Genomic DNA, 17,132 nt, shown 5'->3' on the forward strand with positions numbered 1-17,132 from the left:
CAGGGATCCTTCCTCAGGGGCATTCTGCAAGAGCAGTGCTTTAATTCTTATCCTTAAGTTTTCCGGCCATTAAGCTAATAACCACATTGTTATGTTAAAGTGCATCTTCATTTTTGTAGGCACAATACATGAAGCATTTAACTTGGTGGAAGATAATAACAATCTATTTTAGTGAGGGATGAACCCTGGTCTGTCTGATGAACACCACGTGAGATCAGGACAGTTGACATCAAAAAGTGGTGAGTTGTTCCAGTACATGCAAGCTTTTTTAAGAACAAAAGCATTTTTTGAAGCATTCAACCCAAACAACTTCATAGCTGTTAATGTGTCTTTGATAATTTAGATTTGCACGCACATCCTCAGCATGAACACGCTTTCATTTGGCTCAGCAGTCCCAGGCACAGAGCACCAGAGGATGTCACCCATCCGTGGTGGCATCCCAGATACTAGCAACACGGTAGCATGGCTCTGTGGATCCTATACTGGCCCACCACACCCTTCAAGGATTTTCCCTTCCAACCCCTTCAAGTACATGCAGAAGAGTTTCCCTCGTCACAGCCCAAGTCTGCATTATACATTCATGCATTTAAAGCATATACAGCCTTGTAATTAAATTCTGGAATATTTTAAGCTCTTCTAGTAGTGATTTGAAGGTCTCGTAATTCGGTGCAGCATATGTTGCTTTCATAGTAAGCTCGTTTTCTGACAGCTGCCTGCGTGGGTTTCCCGTACTATCTCCATCCTCCCATCAATGAGCTGCACACCAGGCGCCCGAGGAAGGGGGGGAGCGGCGGGGCAGGTAGCGTTCCCAGGCCGGAGCAAAGCGTGTTCCCTTCTCTGCCCAGGCACAAAATCTTGATGTTTTAGCAGCAGCGATGCTAAGGTGAGACTTGGAAAGATGTGAAGACTGCATAGCTCTGCATGGAGCAGTTTAATCAGAAAAGGGATGGGGGGTAGCATGAATTATGCCATCTCACAGGCTAGCGTAGGCTCCTTTGCCATGGTTACATGAGCCAGGAAGGGAAAATGAAAGGTGGTGGATACTCAAGTGCTATTCCTTCTCTTTTAAGCCCAGATGGTTAACAAACCTGGTTTCCAAAGCTGTGACAGGAACACTAATGGGCAGGAAATGCTCGTGACTCTGCGGGTACCTGACTGGAGCTGGTACATATGTCTCAGCTTCTTCTTTTTTTTTTTTTTCCTGGGAAGAATCTCATCCTCGCCTACCGACTGGTAAACATTGCTACTTCTTCCTGTTTGTTAGTGAGTCTACAAAGCTCACAGCTTCATCTTGGCTCCTCCTCAGGGTTTTTGCGTGGAAAAGAGCTCTCCTGGGAGTACCTGCAAGGGCAGGGGTGCTCCTACAGGACAGGGGACTGTGCCCTTGGAGCGCATCGCTCAAGCCCGTCATTGCTGGTGGTGATTGCCAGAGCTCAGCAGCAAGGGGCAGAGATGTGATTCCTTACCACCGTCCCCAACCCATCCATCACCGAGGGATGATGGCGTGTGAGGTTACAATTGGCAGGGCTACAATCTGAAAGAAACCTACTGAATAATATAATTAGTAAAAAATAATAAAAATAAATTACCTAGCCAGGAGCATGGCTGATTGTGTGGCTCTTTGGGTACCGTAGGGAGATGACCCCCTGCATCCGGCAGTCCTCCCACGCTCCAGGGAGCAACCTCCTCCACAAAGACACAGAGAAACTCCTTGATGTTAATGCACACTTTCAATTATTGTGAAAATTCCCAATGCCACGGGTGAGTGCTTTAAATATAACTCAAAATAGCACAAAAAGACAAGTGGCACTCCCCAGTGTCATCCCAAAGACCTACACCATCACATGAGACCTGGGAACCAGCCTAGAGTCAGCCAGAACATCCACCATGCTCCCAGCTAAGCATCTTTCAGATTTCAGGGGTTTAGCTACCAGGGGGGAAACCCTGAATCTTTTGCAAAGGCCACACTGCTCTCGCCCTCATAGTTGCGAAAAAATCCTGTTGTTCTGTTTCTCCTCAGCAACAGCTGGCTCAGCCCTGTGGTATTCTGGGCTGTCAGTCACGGTGTCTCATTTCAAGCGATGCAATGTGTGATGGGCAGCGTAGCCCCGAGCTGCAGCCAACTGTTTCCCAGTGCGCTTGGTGTGAAATTTTCCCATAGTTCGGTCAGGAAACTCTTCCTGGCCACTTTTACTTGGAATGGGCCATTAACACCGGATGGAAATCTGCAGGCTCTGGGCCAGGTTTCATAATGCCTCCAGAAGCAACTTGGGGACAGTAGGATTGCATTTAAAAACCAAAAGTCAAACGAAAACGACAACCTTTGTGCTTCCCAGGGGAATAAACATCACCTTTCTTTTGCTCTGCACGCAACAAAGCTGATATGAAGAAAGCGTGTGGACACAGCTAGCCCCCATATAACTGAAATAACTTCTTTAACTAAGCACCTACCACATGGGAATGCTGGCTGCATGAAGGTTGCTGCTATGGAGGGCTGGGGGAGTGTCAAAACACAAACTGCTGGACATGGTTTAGCCCTCCCTGTGCCAGCCCTACATACCCCTCTGGCTCCGGGCTCCCACACGTCTCAGCCTTCCCTGGGAGCACATCTGTCTGCTAGGCAGAGGGAAGGAGGGGAAAATGGGCAAAAGCCTTAGCACATTTGGGGAAATAATGTGTACAAAACCCTTTTGGCTGTCAGAATTAGATCCCATTCGTGCTCTGGTGTAGATCCACAGGGAAGAGTGTGGGAGGAGGAAGACCTGGGGTTCTCAGGAGCAGCAGGACTTGCTGCCCGTGCCCAGGGCATGAAGGTCTGCGAGGAAGAACTGCCAACATGCATGCTATGAAGATAACACGGCATGTCGGTAACTCACCCATGGCTTCCAGAAGCTGCTTTGTGTTGTTTGCCTCTGCAGCCCTCACCTTAATATTCAAATTCAGCAGTGGCTAAAACAAGAGTTGGTTTGGTTTTTTTTCCCTGGTCGGAACCACTCCTGCACGCTGATATTTAAAAATACGTGTCTTGTTACCCTGAGGATTTCTTGGTGTGTGTGTGTGTGTGTGCGTCTGAGGAAGAGAAAAGCTGCAGGGAGTGGGGAGCGCTGTGGATATATTTAGACATGTGTGTGTTTGTCTGCATATACGTGTCCCAGAAGAATTTTCAACTTGTACCCGCCTCGGCACATCGCCTAGGGACTGAATTAGCCCTCCTTTGGGTGAGATGCACAGGAAGAAGATATAAATGTTACCAGCCCAAGTTATGCATTTATAAGCAGAATAAGCCAAGCAAAAAAAAATTCCAGTCTGGTGTGAAAATCATTGAAACCAGAGCTCAGGCTGGGCAGATGAAGCCGAGTAGGTGGGTCAGCACCAGCTGGGGCCAGGCTGTGGGAGAGCGACGGTCCCTCCTGGTACCCACGGGCTGATCCTGCCACCACGCTGTGCCTGCATGGAGCAGTGACCGAGCTTGGCTTCCAGGACAAGCCTTTGCAAGGCAAAACCTGCTGTAAGGCATGCTACATGTATATATATGTATATACATACAACCTCTACCAACACAAGCATTCTCTCATCCACTTAATGAAATACCCTGCTATCATCTTTCTTGGGGTCAGACTTTTCAGTAGGGTCTGTAGCTATAGGACAAGCAGGAGTGGTTTTAAACTAAAAGAGGGGAGATGTAGATTAGAAATAAGGAAGAACCTCTCCCTGTGAGGGTGGCGAGCCAGTGGGCCAGGCTGCCCAGAGCAGCTGTGGGTGCCCCATCCCTGGCAGTGCTCCAGGCCAGGCTGGATGGGGCTGGGAGCAGCCTGGGCTGGGGGGGGGTCCCTGCCCGGGGCAGGGCTGGGAACTGGGTGGGCTTTAAGGTCCCTTCCAACCCAAACTGTGATTCTGTGATTCTTTTGCTGCCCTGTCATTCAGCAGCATAATGTCAGAAGATCCTGTGCTTAGTGCTGGCTGGTGTTCAGATACGTGTATGCCTGCCCTCCTGCCTGCTGCGGGGCCAGCACTGTGGTGACCTGTCTCCTGCATCCCCAAAGCCACCACAGCTCCTTGGTACCCAGCAATCCTCAGTACCCAGCCCTCATTGCCATCACTGCCCTGGGCGGCAAAGGTGTGCTGCTTCCTGACAAAGACATTTTGTGTAGAAGATGTTTTGGGTGTTTTAGTTCCTAGCGGTGTGCCTCTCCGAGGAAGTGCCTTGCAGAACCATGTGAGTTTGACCTGTATTGCTTCATGGGCCATCAGTTGACTTTTATTGGTCTTTGAGTTGAGGCTCGTTTTAAACTGCATCTATTGTGCATGAAATGTGTATTTGAGTGCTCTGCCCTGAGTCCCTTCTTTAAATAACAAGCTGCTGAAACAAGAGCTGTAGGAGGAAAATGCGTTTCCAATTCTATGCTGTTCCCTTTCACTGCAGCCCTCTGTGTATTTTGTATCCACTGCCAAACTATTCATACGTTAGGTATCTTCACCACACCAGCTTTATGATGAACTCATAAAACATAAACATTCTGCACTCCAGAGGGACTTTTATTGTGTGGTTTCAGGGTACTTAGCAAGCACTTAATCTGGCCCAGGCTGTGGCTTTCTCAGCAGGGTGGAGCTCCCCAGTAAGGGATGTGCAGGGGACAGGGACCAGCAGAGCCTGTGCAAGGTGTGGCACTGCCTGTTGTCAGGTCCTCATCCCGCAGCATCACCATCAAAGCAGCCCCTGCCCTGAGGCAGCTGGGTCAATAAACCAATAGGTTTGCCTTTTTATTAATGTACTTAATGCCTCTTTTTTTTTTTTTGTACGTAGTTTTAATAGCCACAAAGTTTAATGAGGAGCCATAAAAGCGTAATTGTGGGACATTCAGAGGGCAGCTCTGGCATGGGCTGGGCAGTGAGCAATGAAGGAGCCATGAGATGCCCCTGGCCAGGGCAGCAGCACATGGGGTGAGGGAAAATGTGTGGGAAGAAAATATGGGCAGAAAATGGGAAGTGGTGACTTAAGTCAGGGCGTATTCAATAAATGTAATGGAGGAAATGCTGACAAAGCTTTTTTTACATTGGAAACCAAGTTAAATGAGATCTAAGTGTCTTACAAAAAATACACATATGCATTGTTCGGACGAAAAATACTCCAAGGGTTGCCAGGGTGAGGAGGGTGGGATGGAGTGGGTTTGGCACACCTGGGGCCTCAAGCTCCCATGGGATGGGGAGGAAAGGTCGGTGGGGGTAAAGGAGGCAGGGACCATGCTTCAGGCTCATTCAGGCTGCGGCAGATGGAGCTACAGGGTTTGCAAATGCTCCATGTAGGCGACGATACGGGATGGTGGTTTTACTCCAGCACTAGGGAGTAAAGCCAGCCTCCTGCCGAGGCAGTGGAAAGCCTGCGCTTGAAGCCTCCTATCGCCAGTAAAGGTTTCTGTCAATGACAAATGTGCAAAAGCATTTCAACAATGTTCTTCAAACCACCTCAGACTGTTTTCCCGAGCCTTGTTGGGCTGGAACAAAGCTGGCCAGGCTGCCACAAATGCCTCTGAGATGGGAAGCTGCCCTTGTGCTGGGCACACTGCTGAGCAAGGGCAGCTTCCTTTGCTGTCCCAGCAAATTCTGACTCCAAAACATAAAGATGATGGTCCTAAATTAAATTGAGAGGCATCCTCCTGCTCCTCTGATACTAAGTGAAATGGAGCATTTTATTATAATTTTATTTTAGCCTTATTAATTTCCATGGCTGCTTAGCCTCCCTGCAGCAGGCCACCCACTGGGTTGCAGTCAAACACACCTTTTGTCATTTATCATGTGTGTCTTCAGAAACCCAGCGCATGGAACACAGTCTGCTGCTTGTGGGCAGAGTCTGCTGAAGCCTCCGGCATGTTCCTTGTGCTGGGTGCCTGTGCCAGGTACACCTGGACTCATATTCTGGAGCTATAAGAAACCCATTTCTCCTCCTGCTTCCACAGCATCATCCTCCCAGAGCAGCTAATGCACTGGTCACAGGGAGCAAGGACTAAGGGTGCTTTCAGGACTTGCTCCAAAACCTGGCTGGCTCCATCCTGAGTCTCCCTCCCTCCACCGCAGCAGCAGCAACCCCCCTGGGTTTGCAGCCCCACAAGCCCCAAACCACTGGAGGTTCAGATGTCCGCCAGCGCAGGTTGGATGCTTGGAGCCATGCACGTTCCTGCCCGGCTCCATGTGCCGTCCAGTTCAGCGTGCCTGAAATTGGCCCAAATTCACAGTGACACAAATACCACCAAGACGTGGAGTTCAGGAGGGGAGACCGCGGTGGGGTGGCACTGATGAAGGTAAGTGCCAGCATTGTTCACTGCGCTGGGATTTTTTTTGGTTATGGATGAAAAATCCAGCTTCCTTCTGACTTTTGTACATTTCCACTTCTGTGAACCTAAATTCTACTTTTTAAAATAACTGTTACACATGTACAGTGTCCTAAAATACACACCTAACCTACTTTCATCAAGTTCTCTACCAAAGATGTCAATCTGCAGCTTAAGGAGCAGGATCCCTGTAGCAGGACATTGCTGGGGGTTGATCTGCTTCTCGAGCAACCTGCTGAGAAGCAGCAGGGCTGCAGAGGGTGAAGCAATGATCTTTTTTTCCCCCTAAGGATCAAAAGAGCTTGTCTTGAAATTCAGCATTTGGTTTTAGGACACACACGCAGGCATTCAGGGACTTGTCCAAACCACAGAAGTATGTTAACTCTGCTTGTTAATCCCCCGGGAATGGCCGCACTCACCTGATGGTAGCCCATCGCTGAGACTGCTGCCTCTCCAGGCTCTGGAGAGGGTAACAACAAAAAACAAATTTAAGGAAAAAAAAAATACCTCGTCTTTCATAACCTTCAAAGCAAGGCACTAAGCGTTGGAGAATGTGTTGAACATCTGTAGAAATACAGGGGGGCTCTTGCAGGTGTGTTTGTTTTTTTTTTCTTCCAGCAGTTCTAATGCTGGAAGACTCCTCCAAATGCAAGCTGAAGCAGTCACCCCAGATCGTGGCTTTTAGAGCCCCTCTGTGTTGTGGAGCTGGTGGGAGGGGAATGTCCTCCTAAAAGCTCTGTGGCTGCCCAAAATGGGGGTGTGATGCACCCCAAGCCCAGGTGCAGGGGATGTGGCATGGGGAGGCGAGTGCAGTGCAGATTAGTGGTCCTGCACAATGTTTCAGTGCCAGGTACGTGGCCTGGGATGTCTGGTGTCACCTCCCTGGCCATCTCTCAAGGCCACATGATGCTGGTGCTGCTCATGGTTGATCTGATATGTCCTGGGCAGATTCTTGGTGCTCCTTCCCCATGCCCCAGCCAGCAGCACCACCCTGGGGTGGTGGAGGGGACCCAAGGGCTTCAGGTTGCAAAGACTACATCTCATTTTTACTTCCCACGTTTGAACTCAGACTTCCAGAGGTGAAAACACTTATTTCTGAATATTTTAAGGCCCTTTTGAAGAGGTTTATGAAGCATTTTCACCCAAGCTGCAGGGAAGAAATGCAGCGTCGTGAGGAGGAACAAAGAAGTTCAATCTCCAAGGACTGATGAGCATATCCAGAGCATGATGGGTTTATCCAGGTCACCTTTTTCATTCGCACCCTGTAACGGAAATTAATGAAGCTCCCAGAGTTATTACCTCTAATTCATGACCTATTAATGGCAATAAAGCTTTAAGAAAGCATAAGACATATTATGCTGAAGGGCAAAGGTACGTGTTTCTTGGTGGTTTGTCTTAGTGATTTGGACCCCCATTTGGGAGAGAAGAATTACTGGGTTTGATCCCCACCCCAAGGACTGCTCTGCATTTTATTGGGGAACACCGTATGTGATACCGACACTTAAGAAAAATGGTGATTGAGTAATTAAAGGCCGACTAATCTAACTTTATGTAAAAAAATGGATGAAGGAAGGAACCGTTACTGTTACAGAGGTAAACGGAAAATGCTATAAAAGTGGAGCAAAGGTGAAACAAAGGTTAATTGAGCCTGACTTTGCTAAGATAATGGATTTCTTAGACAAAGCAAATGTAGGAGATTGCATCTATCTGGAGCTCAGTAAAAGCAGGTTGCAGTGGTGCAGGGAGGATGTGGGACAAGGAGGGGACTTCAGCTGGAGGTAAGAAACTGAGCAAGGGCAGGTGACAGCCAGAGGGGTAGAGCCTTTTCCTTCAAGATTCACATGGAAAGCAACATTGTTTAATATTGTCATTAATGACCATAACAAGAAAAAAAAACAGGGAGGAGGGCTGCTGATGAAATCTGCTGATGGCACAGATTTAAGGGGAAACATCAATAACTAGGAGGCCTTGAGATTAACATGATGGAGAGGAGAGGAAATTCAGTAGTGTAAAATGCACTCAGGATCTCACAAGGAAGACTTGAGCCATATGGTAAGAGTGCATTGGTTCAAAAGGATTAAGAAGAAGAGTTCTGCATGGTCACAGGGGATGAAGACCTTCTGGGGGATGCACAAGGACCTCACTAGCCCTCACCTGATGTGTTGCACACAAGTCTGATCAGGTGTGTTCAAGAAAAAAAGGAGCTCTCCCAGTGCAGGATAGACTAGCGGAACCTGGTGCTACCAAAATCTCATCAAAATAAAGCGTGAGAAGATCTGACCGCTGTTTATGAAAATGTTTAAAGGCCAGATCTTAGGCAGAGGCAAGACATTTTTCCAGTCATGGACAAGCGGGAGCGCACAGTGGGAACTGGAGGAACCCTGCAAGATCTGAAACAAACCCATTACAGCAGTGAGGTTTCAAAGACCAACACACTGTTTTGGTGGCCAGTTGTGAAAGCTAAGAAGCCAGCTCTGCTCAAGACATTGGATGACTACGTTCTTCGGTGGAGAAGGAGACTATTTGATGTGGTGCCTGCAGTAGAAGAGGACTCCATGATAAATCTGAGGATCCTTCAAGTCAGACCAGAAAAACCTGAGATCCTGCCACCCACCCTCATAGTTGATCTGATCACCGCCTGTGATAACTAACAGGCAGAAGGAGGAGGAGTGCACAGAAGGGCTTGATGTTGTCGAGGATTTCTTTGTTCCCACAGTCAGCTGGGTGCAGATGAGATTACCACTAAAAAATTTGAATAATTGTCTTTCCAAGCCTCCTGTACTGTGGCACAGTCTTCCTCTTCCTCCTGTAGCAGCATCCTAAGAGTTGATTTTTATGTTCCATGGGTCTCAATAACTATGATTTTTGAGACTGGGGGGAAAATGAGGAATTTATTGGTGATAAAACTGCTAGCAATCACTTGATTTTTTACATTTTTTCTATAGAAGCAAATCAGATCAGAGGAACAAGATTTAGAAGCATTTATTACTTTGGGCAATCAAAGATCACATTGCAACTTGAAGCTATTCTTCAGTGCAGGTGAAATGCCAAAAGCCTAATCCCGAGAGTGGGGAGGGGGTACCAAGGAGGTGTTAGGCTCAGCACCAGCGGCTTGGGAGATGCTGACAATCATATTAAAAAACTATAAACCAAACCTGTCTCCTTCCTCCACTCACTGGTATTTGAAATCAGCTTAAATGCTGTGAGTTAATAAGGCTGAGTCCTGCTGCTTTGGTCCGTTCAATGTTTGTCTTTTCCCCTTCAATGTGAAAACAGACCCTATCGATTTACTAATACAGCAGCCGATGAGCAGCTGAGACGGTGCTTGAGGACGCATACAGCTGCCCCAGGATGGCAAGGGAGAGGCAGAAGGGTGTCCTGTCTAATTGCAGGGCTCCTTCCCCCATGAAAAGCAGCATGGTGTGCATCACCGAGCCAAGGGGCATCCCCCAGTCCAGCACTTCATTTTCCCTTTTCAGGGAGGAACAGAAACTCCTTATCTCTCCAAAAATAAAATTACACACTTAACAGTGGCCAGTACTTGGATTTTGGTCGAAGTTTAAAGTCAATAGAAGCATTTTTAAAACTCCAGCGGAATGAGTAGGTTTAAATATATAATCATTCAGTTAATTGGATTTAAATGTCTAAGACAATGCCACTCAAACCTGGGCTCCCAGGCTGGCTATGCACAGGGGCACATCTCCTCCCATATCTCCCCTGAGGGACCATGAAGCTGAACATGCACAAAAGTGATATATTTCTTGGGTCTTTAGATTTTCTTTGTTTTCCTGGTAGTAGAAGCAACATGGATGTCTGTGGTCTCCTGTAGCCTCTAGCAACATTTGCTGGGGACGTCCAGTGCCTGCGGTGCGATGGAAATGCTCAGATGCTGCTTTGCTTCTCCTCAGCAGATGCTGCTGAGCTTTCCAGGTACCCACAGCCTCTTCCCTTTGCAAAATGCACTGTGGCTCAGTAACTTGGCACACACACACACCCAGCCCCCAACAACACTCTGCTGGGTGACAGGCAGCCACACCAACAAAGCGGTGTTTTCCCTCAGACACACCGTACATCAAAGTGCTCGATGGCCAGGGGTGTGTTTCACCACAACTCCCTTTCTTTCCCCATGTGGGCTGAAGTGGAAAAATAAACACCGGTCGCTGTATTATAATGCAAAGTCAAATGAAATCCTCCACTCCTTTTAGCTTCATTAGGAGGGCCTCCCATTTGGCAAATTAAGATGAGCCAATCAAAATCGCATTTGCAAAACACACATTAACAAATCAGTAACTGTAAAAACAGCCATCAAAATAGCTTTTAATGTTTCCAAATTGACTGCAGTGAATGAAGATCATATGGTGCTCAATTGAGTTTAGGAATGAGCTATAATTTCTGCATATTTATATACCAACAGCTGAATTGCATCTTTCAATTTTTAAGCCTGTGGCTTTCAAGCCACAATAATCCCAGCTCTGAAAACCCTTTGATTCAGCCCAAGACAATGGCAGGCAAAGTATCAGGAGAGGAGGAATCTTAGCCCTAACTTTTTTCCCAATGAACTGAAATGGCTGTGGCAGTGGAAGAGCAGGCAGAAAGCGGCTGGCACAGAGGAGGTTCATCACAGGTACCGGGATGCTGGTTGCCAGGTCTCCTGGCTCGGCTCGCCTGTCCCTCACCAGGGCTCACCCTCGAGATGGGCAGGCCGAGCGGTTTGGTTACGGTTGGCGCTTTGAAGGGACGGTATGGCGAGACAGTGCTGCTCACTGGCAGCCAGGGATCTGCCTTGGCTTGGGGACAAGTGAATCCCTGGCCAAACCCTCAAATCTAAACACCCCAGCAGGCTCGGGAGGCACAGCAGCAAGTCCAAGGGCTGTGATCTGCACCCACCTCAGCTCCAGAGGATGCTCCTGCACCAGCCTGTGCCCCTAAATCCTCCCAAAGGCTGTGGGAAAGCCGGGGGTGGGAGGTGGGGGGGTGGTGGTGGTGTATGGGTGTGTGTGTCAATTGGGATTTGGCGATGCATTTGCTAAGTGAGCGAAAACAAATCTTTGCAAACACATCGATCGTTGCACCCTGGAGCCAGAGTGAGAGGAGGGGGATGGAGAGAAGGGAAGCAAGAAGAAGGAGAGAAGCCAGCAAAGGAAAGAGACCTAATTTGCGCAGTGGGGATGTACCTGGGCTCTGTACAAGCCTGTGCTTAGATCAAACATCATCTGAGCCCAGACACATGCATACTTAAGGAGTGAGTTCCTGCATATATTTTAAGACTAAAACAAATGCCTTTAAATAAAAAAAAAACACCTGGATGTACTGCTTCTCCACAGCAGAAACATACCGGCTATTCTCCAAAGTGTTACTCTGCTTCCTTGTACAGTCTGACTTAGAATAATCACTGTATCGATGCTTTTAAATTAAGATACATACGCTGTCACGCTCGATTAGCAGAGTGCACAGAGTATCCTTTAATTTGGAGTAAGAAGGTAATCCATACACATGGATGCTAACAGATCTCCACAAGGAAAAGACTACCACAAAAGCTTAAGAAATGGCCAAATCAGTGCAGCGAGGCAAGATCTGGCAGAAACCCGGGGCAAAATTCTTTGGGGTGGCTGGAGGGGACCGTGAGGCTGCAGTCTTGACCAGCACCTTGCCCACGATGGGAAGAGCTTGTCCACACAGCTGCACAACTCTTTGTGGCCTCCTTTATTATAAACTCTTCTGGGTTTTATTGTAAATAACACATATTTAATAATGCTATGAAATTCTTAACCATAACTCTTTGGAAATATTCTGCATCTGCAGGTATCTGCACGAAGTGCAGCCCAACATAACTGTAAAATCCTGCATTCTCCTGTGCTACAGAAGCCCTTTCTGCAAGGGAAACACCTTTATATTTAAAATACAAACCACTGCAGCCATGCCCAGCCGAGGTGCCGTACTCTCTGAACTGCCCTGCTTGATACAACTGTCCTCAGCAAGGGAGAAGTCACAGGCTGGAGGCTGTTCAGCCTTTGGTGGGATGTACTGGCAGGATCTGTTATTTCTACTGATTTATTTCCAATCAGCTCTGCACAAGATGGATTTCTGCCCGCAGAAGGGCTGGGAATGCAACCCAAAACCTCTATCTGGCCGCGGGATATCAGATTGCAACAGATTTTTCTAGTTAGGGGGAAAAAGCCGACTCAGTAGCTCTGTGCCGGATGGCCGGGAAGGGGAAATTCCACCTCCAAAGGCTTCCTATCAAAATTTGGGAGTTGTAAACTCTCCAGCCCCAAAAGGAAAATATAACATTGTGTCATCCAAATGAAAAACTTTTCTTTCTATCTTGTTCCCCAACTGCTTATTTTCCTTAGTGAAAAAGACCCCAAATATCATCAAATTGCATTAAAAACCTAGGGAAATGTTATCAGTATTAATTTGGTGAGAAACCATGATAAAAAAGAGATTATAAATGTGATTACGTGCCTTTTCCTCTCTTCTGTTTGTTGGATCAAGCCTCCAAGCAGAAGTCCCATTACTGAAGGATCTTCCTCTTAAGACAAGCAACACTTTTTGCTTGTGCACTGAGAAACATGCTATTTCGGAAGTGTGTCTGTCTTTCCATATGTTAGTTAACACCCCTCCATAGTTACCATAAGTTATCCCAGATGGAGGGTAAACTGGAATTCCCCAGGAGCAGCACGGCAGTGTTTGGGCACTGCAGATGCCTGCACCAACATCAGTGCAGCGGTGCCGTTTTGCACCAGCTCAGACTCTGCCTTCTGCACTCAAAATGCAAAATTAAAAAAAAATAAGCCAGCAGAAAATGTTTCCATAAAGAGGAATTTCATGTGATGGTTCCATGCTCCGTGGCAAAGCTGGAGGTAGCTAAGTGTGGAAGGCTCCTGGGAGCTGGGGAGAAGCAACAGAGAGCAAAGCTGGTTTGGTTTGCCTGAAAGGTAACAGGCAGCACGTTTCTTTATATTATTTATGAGTTGCAAGGTTGAACCGTGAACAGTATGTGGTGTCAGACACTAAAGGAAAACCCTAGGGAACAAGCCATTTTGAAGATACGACCTACAGGGTGTGAAAGGGACATTAATCTATTTCCTTAGTGTAGGCTGTAGAGCTTTCTTAAAAACTGCTTTGAACATTTTCTAGAAATCGTATTTAAAAATGGTATCTCAAATTCAGCTGGGGTTTGAAATTTTCGCTTTCATTGCTGAGAAAAAAAAAAAAGGAAATCTGGGATTTGTGGGGTCAGAGAGCAGCAGCGTGGGGTTTGTACTGGGGGATGAGGAGTAGAGGTGGCAGGTCACTGTCTGCAGGCTGGGGACGTTGCAGGACTGCCTGGCACCTCTGGACATCCCCTGAAACAGACAAACCCCTGCTCTCGGCAGCATTTCTAGGAATGTGAATGAAGTCCAGGCTTGCAAGGGAAGCTTTTCATTCAGGTCAGCAGATCTGCCCCGGCCACCACAGACCAGATCTCAACAGACTCTTCTTTTCCCACCAACTCACCATGAAGTCATCAAGGGTTTGTATTTCTGTCCTGGGCTTTGGCAGCAGCGCGTGCTGTACTTGGAGCAGTGCTAATTAACCCAGGGATTCTTTTATCTCCAGTAAGATTATTTTTTATGGCAGGCCTATTTCAGGAGCGATGAAAAGTTGTCCTCACTTCCCTAACTGGCAAGGAAAGGATGTTTCGGGGAGGGGATGAGGGCTGAGACTGGAGCATACGGCCAAATTCAGGAGAAATTTTAAGAGTGACCCCCCCAACACCTCCTCTTTTGCAGAATTATCTGAATCTTTGCTGCAAAAATCCTATTTACCTACCACCACAGCGGAGCTACCCCACAGATGAATCCCATCCTCTAAGAAAATACAAAAAAGAATATTAATGTCCACATCCACCTGTGCCATTGAATACAATCAACAATCCTGACCGTACTATCACCTGAGAGATCTTCTGCAATTAGGAGGAAAATGGCCAGGACAGCCTGTTTGTGCCCCTGGGCATACATTCCCTGTTAGAGGGGCTCAGGTATTGCACTTCACATTCTTGCAGAGCATGTCCCAGCTGACTGAGGAGTTCTTGAGATGATTTTTTTGCCCTTCTGATTCATGAATAATGTAGCGACGGGCAGAGTGTCTGACAGAAGGTGACAAACAAGCATCCTGAAATACAGCGCGAGCAGACAGGATCCCATCAGCTTTCCACCCGCATGCTCCGCTCTGGATCACCCCTTCAACAGCTTTGGGCTTGGCTGTTCGTCTGCAAAGGACAGAAAAATGTAAACTTGTAGAAGCATCCTTGAATGTAAAAAATCAGCATTATGTCCCTTTCAGGAGTTATTGTCAAGAAGCAATTGCATTGAAATGATTTTTCATTTCCCATTTACCCCAGCCCATGGCTCAAATTTCTCTCTATAAAACCAGCAATGCATTTACTGAGGTTTGGGGCATTTCTCCCTGTTTTACAGTGTCATAAAATAAAATGGGCCTGGTCTTCAGCTGGTATTAATCAACACGGCACTGCTCAATGGCCTGCGGCTGACTGACACTTGGGTAGAACCTGGCCCAACGCTGTCCCTCATTGCATGGCCTTTCCCACCCCTGACTGTGAGGCATCGGCCAGGGAGACCATAACAAGTGTGACCTGTTGGTGCCAGGACACCCGGTCCCTTTGCACCTCATACTCCTTTTCCTAAGCTTTGCACTTCTATTCGCCATCCCACTCATTGGGTTAGAGAGAGGACTTTGGGGCTGTCTGTGCTGTCTTGTTTGCTTTCCTTATTTTTAAGCTGCTCCTCCAGCTTATGATCTCCGCGTTGCTCATCGACACCAGGGAGGGTCTGGAACATCACAGCAGCAGCACACAGCACTGCTGCAAAGGGGGATGCTGGCATGAGAACCTCTTCCAAGAGCAACAAAACACATCAAAGAACGCATCAATGTAACGCATCCTCTGGAGAGGATGTTTTTCCAGAAGGACTATCCCATGCACATTCACGGCTGTATGGAGGTGATGCAGCTGTTGGCACACAACTGCACCTCATCTCAGATGCACTTTTCCTGTCTGTTCGTTGCCACGTAAATATTGACACATACAAGGAACCTGGCAGCAGATATGACCTAGAAATACACTTTTTAAAATTTTCCAAGCTCTAAGGACAGGAAAATACATTTGCATTTTTCAAAGGGGAGCTAACTGTGTGGGTTTTTTAAAATGCATCTGATCACATCATTGTATCTGTTCTCCTAAAACGATCAAAACTCAGCAGGGTTATATATGAGTGAATACAGTGTTTAGTTAATGCATGAAGACTGTACCTTTTCCATTCATTCAGCATGTTGCTGAAGTGCATAAGGATGGTTTGTGTGGTGCCTTGCAATAAACTCCCTTCTTTCCCTGCCCTAAAATTGTATGGCCTGCCTGCAAGGGTCACAGGTACAACATCGAGCCGTAGCTCCTGGCTGGGTGATGTGGTAGAGGGATCTGTGTCCAAGCAGAAGGAATCTCCTGAAGCCTTCCTGCCTCACAAAAGCTGGTGTCCACTGGTGTCCATTCTATTGCCAGCTCCACATGTCATGGGCAAAAGCAGAATTAACACCAGTGTTGTAAGCAGGGTTAAAAAGTCCCCAGCAAGTTAGCTGTCTCCGAAGAGGAGTTGCTGCAGTGAGTGATGAGCAGCAGATCTGAAGGTCTCTTCTAGCAGGGGCAATGTGGCAGACAGCTGAGCTCTCGTGACACTGTTGTAAGGTTTTATTGCTCCAAATTACAACCATTACTTATCTGCATTTGGAAATGCCTGCAATTGCTCTGGCGAGGCCTCTGCAAGGTTTCATTCATGGTTTTGGGGAGGGGAAGAGCATCTGATAGGACTCACTGTCTGACATCGCTTGGTGCCGTGGTTGTGGTTCACACCATCTGCATCCACTAATGCAGTAATGAGATGACTTAATTTTCCCCACAACATTTCAGACAAGATTAGTTTTGCACTGTGTAACTCTAAAGCAGACCTATTTTTCCTCTATCCTAGGATGGCCTTACTTCTGCAAGCCAGTGACAAATCAGCCAGCCCACGCAGATTTTCTTTTATTTTAACCCAACCAAACCCACTGCAGTTGCTGACTGCTCCCTGCAGTTTGGTGAACAGCACAGTTCCTCCCTGACCTGAGTGACAAGATCTCAGATCCCAGCTAAGGGACAAAAAGCCTAGATGTCACACTTGCTTCCAGGGATGGTTTTCCACTTTTCCCACCGGTAGCTACCCAAGAGGCAAAGCTGGTGTCGCCATGTGTGGTGGCTCTCACCTGGACCCCAGTGACAGCAGCAGGGCTGGCAGCCGTAAGGAGAGAGGAGTTGCTCAAAATCTTCTTGTATTCTTCAACTCTTTTTTAGCAGGAAAAGTTTCCCACCACATTTGCGGGCAGGTGCCCAAGCACCAGGACACTGACACGATTGGGATGGAGGTCTGGGAGCTGGTGTGGTTTGTGCACTAGTGTCACCCCCAGTGACACTTGCTCTTGCAAGCAGAGGAGATGCACAGCTGAAGCTTAGCTGAGGATGGCTAAAATGTTTTTCCAAAGCTGAAGGGTCTTGACCCCTTTTTCCAAGTAAAGGGCATTGCAGCGTGCAGCTGCTTTATTTAATTTCTCAGGTGAGCGGGTTGATGTGGTGAGTTAAGGGAAAGATTCTCAGTCTGCTTTTAGGTGTCTGATGATGTGAGAAACCAGGCTCTGAAGGGAAAAACAGAGCAGCCCAGCAAACAGCGGAAGATGAGCCTGTTGCACGTCTCAAGGGGAAAAGGGGGACGGTGGCCA

At 47.5% G+C, this 17,132-nt stretch overlaps 1 long non-coding RNA gene across 1 annotated transcript in view; it reads left to right on the plus strand.

The window, feature by feature from the left end:
- Window positions 1–16,588, plus strand: part of LOC308068829 — a 29,715-nt gene extending 13,127 nt beyond the window's left edge. Inside the window, exon 3 of the long non-coding RNA XR_013930150.1 lies at window positions 120–16,588. This is a non-coding gene — a long non-coding RNA (uncharacterized lncRNA). The remainder of the gene's footprint in view (window positions 1–119) is intronic.
- Window positions 16,589–17,132: the final 544 nt, after the last annotated feature.

Source organism: Falco punctatus, assembly GCF_963210335.1.
Source record: "Falco punctatus genome assembly, chromosome: 8".
In the NCBI taxonomy this organism is placed as follows: domain Eukaryota; kingdom Metazoa; phylum Chordata; class Aves; order Falconiformes; family Falconidae; genus Falco; species Falco punctatus.